Here is a 12,238-nt window from a genome sequence, read left to right on the forward strand (position 1 = left end):
CACATTTTGTTATTGTTGTCAAGAACTTATTGGCATGCAGCCAGTAGATTTTCTTCATGTGTTTGATCTTGTATTGAAAAAAAGATCAAACACATCATCATAATCTACAGAGTGCAGCCAAAAATGTCTTAACAACAATTGAAATTTCTTTCAGGAAGCCTAACACTAAAAGTTGTCTTTGATTCAAAGAGCATCGTAGAGACGATGAACAAATAAGAATAATAATACATTCCCTAATACATTTTCAATAATACATTTTCCCCGCCAAATAATCCGAACAAAAGAATCAACCGAGGGTAATCAACTGTTAAACGAATGTATCACGAGTCCTTGAAAATTAATTAATACTGCTTGTCAAATATTATTGAAGAACAGCAAAGGCGAACGCGATTGTCGCTGCAATTCAGAAATCATTGCTTGCATTGCTTTTCTCTCAAATTTACCGTGAGATATCAAGCTGCATAGAACTATGATCGACACAAAAGATATTGTCTTAAAACAGTCAGAAACATTATAACTTGAATGAATAAAACATAATGCAAATGAATAAGACTAGAATGAATAGGACACAAGTTAATTTCTATCATATTTAAATCATCCAGTACCAAATACCTGAGCAAAATTCGAACCAGATGCATTTAATGGTAAGCTTAAAGACAATGATTCATGACAATTGTCAATTGTCATGAGTTTATCGTCTAGACGTATTGCAAAAGATAATCAGAATAATAATGATCAGAATGATACCTCTACTTTTAGGCCTATTTCTTCATGTACTATACTACACTACTGCCATTGTATATGCTGATAATACAGATGATAATAAATACTCATACTAATCGTCATCAAAATCATCACGTTCATATTCATCATAAAGATAACAATAATGATTATAATAATTACAATAATAACTTATATTAACGATAATAATCATGATAAGGATAATAATCACAATAACAAACATAATAATTACAAAAATAACATTAGTAACACCACCAACCATAATAATCATTGTTGTCATTATTATTGTGATTATGCTTTTTGTATTATCGAGGCATACAAATGCACAGGGAGGTAAGAGAGGGAAAAGTAAGGCGACGAAGAGGGAGAGAGAACGAGATGGGGTAGCCTATGGCCCGGGTTCAAATTCAGTTCTCTTTAATTTATTTGACCCAGTACTGATGATCATAATTTTATCTACCATGACTGTGATTGCCAAGTGTACGCCACACCGAATAGCACTAGCTCACATTTTGTTATTGTTGTCAAGAACTTATTGGCATGCAGCCAGTAGATTTTCTTCATGTGTTTGATCTTGTATTGAAAAAAAGATCAAACACATCATCATAATCTACAGAGTGCAACCAAAAATTCTTAACAACAATTGAAATTTCTTTCAGGAAGCCTAACACTAAAAGTTGTTTTTGATTCAAAGGGCATCGTAGAGACGATGAACAAATAAGAATAATAATACATTCACTAATACATTTTCAATAATACATTTTCCCCGCCAAATAATCCGAACAAAAAAATCAACCGAGGGTAATCGACTATTATACGAATGTATCTTGAGTGCTTGAAAAATTAATTAATACTGCTAGTCAAATATTATTAAAGAACAGCAAAGGCGAACGCGATTGTCGCTACAATTCAGAAATCATTGCTTGCATTGCTTTTCTCTCAAAATTACCGTGAGATATCAAGCTACATACACTCTTATTTCCACGGAGTCAAATTTCACTCTAAATGGCGTCAGCTGGGAGTCAACTCTATTCCTAGTTAAAGTGACACGGATTCCGAATCAATTTGACTCGGATTGTGTGGCATCAGCTGGGAATTGACTCAATTCAGAGTCAAGATGACTCCTTTTCCGTGTCACTTTAACTAGGAATAGAGTTGACTCCCAGCTGACGCCATTCGGAGTGAAATTTGACTCCGTTATTCATTCAAGTTCTAATGTTTCTGACTGTTTTCAAGACAATATTTTTTTTGTCGATCACAGTCAGAAACATTAGAACTTGAATGAATAAAACATAATGCAAATGAATAAGACTAGAATGAATAGGACACAAGTTCATTTCTACCATTTAAATCATCACGTACCAAATACCTGAGCAAAATTCGAACCAGATGCATTTAATGGTAAGCTTAAAGACAATGATTCATGACAATTGTAAATTGTCGTGAGTTTATCGTCTATATAGACGTATTGCAAAAGATTATCAGGATAATAAGGATCAGAATGATACCTCTACTACTAGGCCTACTTCTACATGACTATACTATACTACTGTCATTGTAGAATATGCTGATAATACAGATGATAATAATGATATGATTAACAATTATAACTAGACTTTAATTCGTCACTTTGACGAATTAGGTGATACGTATGCTATTTTTGTATCATGATAGTGTGCCGATGATGATCTAATGATAATATTCATAAATACGATAATAAAGATATTGATGATGATGATTAATTTGTTTTAAATGACGATGAAAATGATTAAAAGTGGTATAGCGCCCCCTTTATGAATCCGATAGACAATTGTTATAATGATTAATTTACTAAACAAGCTCAAATTTTCGCCTGATTGCAGAGCCTACCAATCATTGAACTGATATTTCGACGCACTACATACGCAACATAATGAACAAGTCTAGACTGGAATGTAGTATCATTCACCTCCCATAGGCATAAGACGCATATTAAGCAAACAATCTAATGACGTCATCAAAATGAATAAATATTGGTAATAATCTTGTGAAGAATTGTCTCAGCTAGAACGTATCAAAATTTAGAAGAAAATTGATCAATATTTGCAGATATACAATCATTTTCTGTAAATATGTTGACGTCATAATATGCAAATTCGTATTTTGACTTCCAAGGCCATTATGATGACGTTAAAATGTACTTAATGGCCAAATGAGAAATGAAATCATATCTCCGACTCATTTAATCAAAATAAAAGAACAATTGGGGGTCTAGGTGCATCCCAAAGAGCTGTGATGGATTTTGTGTAATCATGTTTTTGCCTATATATGCTCTGTATTACATGTGCTCGTGCACACGGCAATTTATCTTAAAGTTGATATTCATTGATTTTAAAAACTAAATTTATTTTAATTATTGCAAAGTTGAAACTTTGATTCGACAAGGTTATCAAAATTCAATGCTTGGAAATATTCGAAGTAACGATTATTATAAATTACAAAACGCTTAAATACAGCATGGGCATAGCACCGGAAGAGCTCTCCGAACGCTACTGAGATGTGTGAGATCACAGTATGGACATGACTTGCACAAGCAGATGATGCCCCATGACATCTCACACATTTTCAGTGCCTGTGTTTTCATCTTTTCTTGAGTCCTTTCACTTACTTCACTACTGTCAGGCTAAATGTATAATCTATTGCCTCACTCTTAACCCCGCGCATGGTTTTATTTTGATGACAAATGCAGCGATACAAAAATAAAGGAATCTGTCGCTTGTAAACAAAATAAGACGCCATTGTATATTCAGCTGTACACATCGGGGTATGTTCGGCGTTTCAAGAGGAAACAAATGCCGTCCTTAATATCATTCCAGGGGGTTTTCAATTTGAAAGTCTGGTTTCTTTGATTGTTAATTAACCCCAATCCTGTGTATTTACAAGCAAAATATTTTAGTTATCAGAATCGGGTCATATCCCCTTTTGAATGGTTTGACATGCCATTACATTTATATACACTTAACTCATTATAATTTGACAAATAATAGCTTTGCAATTATGTTCATTCTCTATGGGATGTCGTCTGCTTGGGCAATGTTGGTCCATATAGTGACGTCATTAAAACATCGTTATTTTTCCGGCGAATCTCTGGTATATCCCAGCTGCTATGGAGGTGGTTGTATTTGTATTTTTTATAAATCACCCGATCTGTAGTTGACCTATAACTTGTACGATGGCCATCTGTTAGATTACCAGTTTCTAGTCATACATTAGTTGACATATTTGGGATTTTCTTTGAATTTCAACTATAAACGGACTCGCATTCCGTTATGAAATATCATGAAAGAACAAAGAATCGCGTTTCTTTGTTGTGTAATGGCGTTACACGCAAAAACGCGCGTGCATAATTTTCGAAATTCTTTAAATGGCCTAGAACATACTCTGTTTTTATTAAAAAGTGAATTTGAGCATTTTAAAATTCAGACGCGCGCGGATTTTGATGAGATGTTATGTCGAACCTTGACCTGAAGTTCGTGTGTTTTAAATATGGTTCAGTTTTGATGACTCGTTATGAAGATATGATTAAAAGTCGATTTCCACAAAATAGCGCCTGGATGACGTCACGATGATTTTGAGTTACTGAAAAGTGTCACAATTCTAAGTTATGCTAATATTAATCATCATGGCAAGTTTCATGATAATGGCTTTATTCATTCATGAGATATCCTGCGAACAAATTAATGGCAGAATAATGAATGGGAATAACAATAACTTGAATTTGTCACTTTGACAATTTAGGCTATACGTATGCTAACGTTTTAAATAATGAAGAATGTATTTTCACGATTTTATATTATCTTCTAAAATGCTCTTCCTATTAAAGGTAAAAACCAGTATCGAAAACGCCCCAAAAAGTTCAAAAAATGAAATGGAAGCTCTTATTACCAATCATGTGAAAGAATATGTTTTGACTAATACATGATGATAACAATTTTGCCGGGAAACCGCCTACTAATTGATATGTTTGGTAAATTAGTTTATCTACATGGTCTGTGAGAGATAAACGCACATGTCGCGCACGTGTGCGTATATTCCCATATACATCTTTCTGTGTACAGTGCTTGTAACTTTACGAAGACTGGGCCAAATTTCTTATCATTTTGATGATTCCAAAACCTTGCACTATATACCAATACTTATATGCTAGATGATCAACCTTTTCTGATCGATTCCACAACGTTTCTGTCACAATGCAATCGCATGACCATAACTGGTCTTTACCTTTAAGGTCTATCCATATGAAAAGTTTCAACTGTGTAGTATATTGACCATTATGGATCTATGTAAGATAGATTGAGACGATATATGACAATTGACCCCATACAATAAGCAGTTACACCTTCGACCCTAATTGACATAACGAAGAATGCATTTTCACAATTTCATCTTCTTCCATGAAATGCTCTACCCGTCATGTTTACCTAGATTGTGCTGCGCATAGATTCAGTCGGATTATTTTGGGCCATTACAAGAAGTGGGTTATTGATGGGGACAGATGCTCATGTACCCTTTAAGCTCATATAATGTATTTTATTACCAGAGGGAAAAAATTGGTCAGTCACTCAATAGTGTCTGACAGTAAAGTATAGAAAGTAAAGGGGTTTCGTTGTTTAATTTGAATACTAGAAAACTGCTAACGTTTATATTTCACAAATAGGACAAACGTGACATATGCATAATTCCTACAATGTTCTACAACATTTGCGAATTTAACTTTCAATTGAAAATTTCAACATGATCCCACCATCTGATCATAGAACAAAAGACACAACTTTTATAGTCCATAGTCTCAGCTATAACATACCAAAATTTGGGAGAACATAGAGCACAAAATAAGCTAGATAGTGCTCAAAGATTAATGTCATGTAGATCCATGATTTGAACTAAATTGGTACCTTCCACAGGCTTAGCACGCAAATTAAGAAAATCTGTCAAGTTACCTTTAATCGCAATTTTTACTATGATGTCATCAAAATGAAAAATAATATGCAGTTAACTTGTAGACAATTGCCTCAACTACAAGATATTAACATTAAGAAGAGAATCAATCAATATTTAAAGAGATACAATAAATTTTCCATAAATATGCTGACGTCATAATATGCAAATTCGTATTTTGAGTTCCAAGGTCAATATGATGATGACACGATATACTTAAGGGCCAAATGAGACATAAAATCACATCTCCGACTCCTACTCTATCCGAATATGAAAAAAAAAATTGAGGGTTCCTGTCCATCCCAAAGAGTCATAAGGGTTTTGTGTAGGCATGTTGTTGCCCATATATGCTATGTATTACATGGGCACGCGCGCACGCTCATTCCCTTATTAATGGTCATAAAGAGATAAACATGGTATCAAATTGTTCGGGAAAACATGAGGAATACTGTGTCAAAAAAGAATCTAGGATGAATTATTTTGCGTTCGGCCGTGACAAACGAAAACGCGCGCGATTCTTTATGAAATGCTTTTGCTAATAATGGCGTACGCTCGCGTTTTTTGACGTGAAATTGACCGGACTGATATTGACCTTGATCCTGGTAAATATGAATGAGAAATGTCTTTTCGTTATGAAGATATGATCATATTTTGATTTTCACAAAATGGTGCCTGGATGACGTTATCAATCAAGGTCAAGGTGTTGAAAACCTTATTGTGCTCTTTCTTTCCTCATGCCTATATTATGTGTGCCAAATTTCAAGGCATTTGATTGAGCCATTTTCAAGTTATCGTGCTAACAAAAAAGTGGTTAGAAATAAGACAAATATTCTAACGAAAACATAAGGTGATTTGTATTATATACAGCCCACCTGATAATACATTACATTTATAATGCGCTTCATACAATGTTTCTAAACGCAAGAGAAAGAAGAAAGGATAAGGATGTGGGAGGAAAAAGGAGTTACCTAGAAGTCATTTCGAATATACTGAAATAATTTTCCATCTATCACTGTACGTCCCATAATGATGTACACTGAACACTCATTCCATATCGTGAGAAGTTTTTTTTAAAAAGTAGAGCAGCAAGCCACATTCCCCAATACGCGCACACCTCCTAGTTAATTTCAAACAGCTCATCAATAAATTATGTAAGACCTGAAATGACCTCAATGCAAGCAAGCACAAACCATCTGCAAGTAAAGCATTACAGGGGCGTAACCAAAGGGGGGGTGTGGGGTGCGACACACCCCCCCCCCCACCTCTCAGGATATTATCGGTAAAGTTGCGCTGCCGTCGGGAAAAAAGAGAAAAGGGGGAGGGGAAAAAAGAGAAGGCAAGGGAAAGAAAAGAAAAAAGAAAAGAAAAAGAAAAGAAAGTATAAGGAAAAGAAAGAAAAGAAAGAAAAAGAGAAGTAAGAAAGAGAAGAAAAAAGAGGGAGGAGAGGAAAGAAAGGAAAAGAAAGAAAAGAAAGAAAAGGAAAAAAAAAGGAAAAAAGAGAAAAGGGAAACAAAAGAAACGGGGGGGGGGTGTGAAAGAGAGGAGGGGGAGGTAAGAGCCTGGGAAAGCAGGAGTGGGGGTAAAAGAATGGGGGGTCGTTGGGTGGAGTCGTCTCGTCAAGGAAGCAAAAAAAAACACGGGTAAATATATGTTGCTGTGTCGGGTCAGCTGTGTCGGTATTTTTGCTCGATCCTCGTGTACTATATCAATGCAGAAGTTTGAAGTCGGTGAGATGTATATTGTCGGTCGGCCAACAAATTTTTTTCCCTACGAACTGTGACTTTGTATCCGCTGTGACGACTTCGAGAGTGACTACAACTACAATACTTGTATTTTCTCGAAGTTTCACTTTGCTATAATATCAGCTAAAGAAATCAGAGATTTAACATTTTCAGGGAAACTAAATTCAAACAAGGATTAAGAGTCAACAACGATACGACGAATCGTCTTCCTTTCTCTATATTTTGATGAAACGCCAAAATTTCAGCGCTTCGCGCAGGCGGGGAAAACTTCATTTAGACGAGTCGAGAACGGTACAATAAATCGTCTTCTTTTCCTAATAATTTAGGGAGGCCTATATAGCACCGACACCCCCTAACGAGCGCGCTTCGCTTGCTCACTACCGCCCCTCCCTAAAATAAGATCCTAGCTCCGCGCCTGCATTAAAATATATAGCTATGATGTTGACTAGGTTGACAAAATAATTCGTATAATTATTTATGTCGTCGAGGAAATTGATCATTTGCGCATACGCAAGTACTATATATAGTCCATAGGAAAAACAATTTAGCCTTCGGCCCCGGGTTTATAGGGTTATTTGTAGATATTGAGACACTTATTTTTGTCGGTATAATTGGTGGCTAGTTTTGTCGGTAATCGTTGGCCTCCACACCCCCCCCCCCCCCACTGAAAAAGGTCTAGCGACGCCCCTGATGGTCATCGTGGAAGTTCTAGAAAGCAACAGGGGAGGGATAAAAATAAGCTTTGAAGGGCACTTATACGTAAAGAAGAGAACCCATTCAGACGGGAAAATTAGATTGCAGCCTTTTTGCTTATTCCCATTTATACAAATCATTTTGTTGCAGTTTGATGTCAGTTCTTCACGATAAGCCAATTGCTCTTTTCCCGGTGGTTCCGTGAGTCCCTTAAAGTCAGTGAAAACAAAGTACTCGAATGAGTCGGGGTGTTTTACACACCAATATATTATATAGTAAAGCTACCATACACTTAACTGAAGGAAAGAAACCTATAGAAGACGGACTGGATATTATTGAAAATACTATTCTAAACAAGAATGTACTACATGTACTACGTTACGTTACAATTTCACGAGAGAACTAGAACTCGAGAGGGGAAGAAAAGAAGAAGTGATGAAAATGAAAGAAGACTAATAGCATGAGAGGAAAGAAAAGAGCTAAGAAGACAAGAAAAGGGTGTAAAAAGGAAAAGAAAGAGCAAGAGAGAGAGAGAGAGAGAGATATCCTTGAGCTTTTGATCGGCTAATGAGTAATAAATGAAACAGATTTTGAGCGGAGTAATTATCTTTCGCTGGAGAACTTGCATAAGGAGCTAAAACTTGATGTTTTTTTAAATCAAACATTATGGGGAATAGCAAAAAACGGCTGAGCATTTATTGCACTAATTGCCAGAGGAGCATTCATGTCTTCCACGAGGCCGCACTTTTGGATCAGAGAGCAATTTAATTGTCGGCGGAGCATTGTCTTTTGCGGGGTACTTTTGGGGAGGAGCAATTACAACTAGATTTGTAATACTTGTTTGGAACAAGTATAGGTGGGCTGGTCCAACTAAAATTTTAGACAAAATGAAGGGCACATTTGAGATAGCTAATTGTCTCAGCTACATCATACTCAAAGTTCAGCGTAAACGAAGCTAAAACGACGGAGATATTGCTCGCGAAAGACGGGAATGTAGAATCCAGTTTTGAGAAAAAGTCATGTCCCATAGAGAATACACGCAAAAAGTGAAAAATTGACATGCCTCCTTTAATCGCAAAAATACGCCATGATTCCTTTGTCTTGTAATGAATTGTCTCAGCTAGAACATATCGAAATTTGGAAGAAAATCGATCAATATTTACAGAGATGCAATCAATTTTTGAAAATATGCTGACATCATAATATGCAAATTGAAATCATGAGTTCGGAGGCCATTATGATGACGTCATGAGAAAAGTAAGGGTCAAATGAGACTTGAAATCATTTCTCCAATTCATATTCTATCACAATGAGAAGAAAAGAATTGGGGTCACCTTGCATCCTAAAGAGCTACAATGGATTTTGTATAGGCATCTTTTTGCCCATTTATGATATGTAATACAAGAGCTCGCGCGCACGGAAATTTATGTTAAACGGGTGATCATTCCGTTATTAATAGTCATAAAGAGATAAACATGGTATTAATTTGTTTGTAAAAATATGTGCAATATTATGAAAGAAAAAAAATGGCGATTCTATGTTGTGTAATAGTTTTACGCGCGAAAACGCGCGCGCATGCGCGCATGCGCGATTTTTTATAAAATGCTTAAAATGGCCTAAAACGTATGCAAAATGATTTTGAGACGATTTTGAGCATTTTAACATTTTGCGCGCTCACTGACGCGCGGACGTACGCGCACGTGCGCGTTATTTGACCTGAAATTAACCGGACGGATATTGACCTCGATCATGATAAATATGAATGAGAAATAGCTTTTGGTTATGAAGATATGATCATGAGTTGATTTTTACAAAATGGCGCCTAGATGACGTCATCAGTGAAGGTCAATGTTGAAAACGTTATTGTGCTTTTTACATATGCCTATACATGTGTGTGCCAAATTTCAAGGCATTTGATTGAGCCATTTTCAAGTTATCTTGCTAACAAAAAAGTGGTTAGAAATAAGAAAAATATTTAATAAACTAGACATATAATACTTGTTTGGAACAAGTATAGGTGGGCTGGTCAACTAACATTTGAGACAAAATAGAGCAAAATTAAGCGACATACTGCTTACAAATTCTTAAAAGACAATATCATGTAGATTCATAACGTGAACTAAATTCACCTTCTATAGGCATAACACGCAAATTATGAAGTTTTTGACATGAGGCCTTTAATCAAAATTTTCACTATGATGACGTCATCAAAAGGAAAAATGGTTATTACTGCGCTTGTAGAGAATTGTCTTAGCTACAACATATCGAAATTTTGAAGAAAATTGATCAATATTTACAGAGATACAATCAATTTTACATAAATATGCTGACGTCATAATATGCAAATTCGTATTTTGAGTTCCAAGGCCATTGTGATGATGTCACGATACACTTAATGGCCAAATGAGACATGGAATCATATTTCCGACTCATACTCTATCTTAATATGAAAAAAAATTGAGGATCCCGGTGCATTCCAAAGAGCTATAACGGATTTTGTATAGGCATGTTTGTGCCCATATATGCTATGTATTAAAAGAGCTTGCGCGCACTGACATTTATCTTGAATTTACGCTCATCTTGTTAATAATGGTCATAAAGAGATAAAAATGGAATCAAATTCCTTGAAAAAATATGAGAAATATCATGAAAGAAAAAAAAATGGCGATTCTATGGTTTTTAATGGTGTTACGCGCGAAAACGCGCGCGCATGCTCGTACGCGCGATTTTTTATAAAATGCTTAAAATGACCTGAAACGTATGCAAAATTAATTTGAGACGATTTTGAGCATTTAAAATGTTTGCGTGCGCATTGACGCGCGGACGTACGCGCACGCGCGCGTTTTTTGACCTGAAATTGACTGGACTGATATTGACCTTGATCATAATAAATATGAATGAGAAATACCTTTTGGTTATGAAGATATGATCATGAGTTGATTTTCAGAAAATTTCACAAAATGGCGCCTAGATGACGTCATCAGTCAAGGTCAAGGTTGAAAACCTTACTGTGTTATGTCCATATGCCTATACATATGTGTGCTAAATATCAAAGCATTTGATTGAACCATTACAAAGTTATCATGCTAACAAAAAAGTGGGTCGAAATAAGAAAAATAAACTAGATTTGTAATACTTGTTTGGAACAAGTATAGGTGGGCTGGTCCAACTAAAATTTTAGACAAAATGAAGGGCACATTTGAGATAGCTAATTGTCTCAGCTACATCATACTCAAAGTTCAGCGTAAACGAAGCTAAAACGACGGAGATATTGCTCGCGAAAGACGGGAATGTAGAATCCGGTTTTGAGAAAAAGTCATGTCCCATAGAGAATACACGCAAAAAGTGAAAATTGACATGCATCCTTTAATCGCAAAAATACGCCATGATTCCTTTGTCAAAAATGAAAAATGTTGTTAACTACATTCGTAATGAATTGTCTCAGCTAGAACATATCGAAATTTGGAAGAAAATCGATCAATATTTACAGAGATGCAATCAATTTATGAAAAATATGCTGACATCATAATATGCAAATTGAAATTATGAGTTCGGAGGCCATTATGATGACGTCATGAGAAAAGTAAGGGTCAAATGAGACTTGAAATCATATCTCCAATTCATATTCTATCACAATAAGAAGAAAAAAATTGGGGTCACCTTGCATCCTAAAGAGCTACAATGGATTTTGTATAGGCATCTTTTTGCCCATTTATGATATGTATTACAAGAGCTCGCGCGCACGGAAATTTATGTTAAACGGGTGATCATTCCGTTATTAATAGTCATAAAGAAATAAACATGGTTTCAATTTGTTTGTAAAAATATGTGCAATATTATGAAAGAAAAAAAATGGCGATTCTATGTTGTGTAATAGTTTTACGCGCGAAAACGCGCGCGCATGCGCTCGTGCGCGATTTTTTATAAAATGCTTAGAATGGCCTAAAACGTATGCAAAATGATTTTGAGACGATTTTGAGCATTTTAACATTTTGCGCGCGCATTGACGCGCGGACGTACGCGCACGTGCGCGTTATTTGACCTGAAATTGACCGGACGGATATTGACCTCGATCATGATAAATA

The sequence above is a fragment of the Strongylocentrotus purpuratus genome, unplaced genomic scaffold, assembly GCF_000002235.5.
Source record: "Strongylocentrotus purpuratus isolate Spur 01 unplaced genomic scaffold, Spur_5.0 spur5_scaffold_6, whole genome shotgun sequence".
In the NCBI taxonomy this organism is placed as follows: Eukaryota; Metazoa; Echinodermata; class Echinoidea; order Camarodonta; family Strongylocentrotidae; genus Strongylocentrotus; species Strongylocentrotus purpuratus.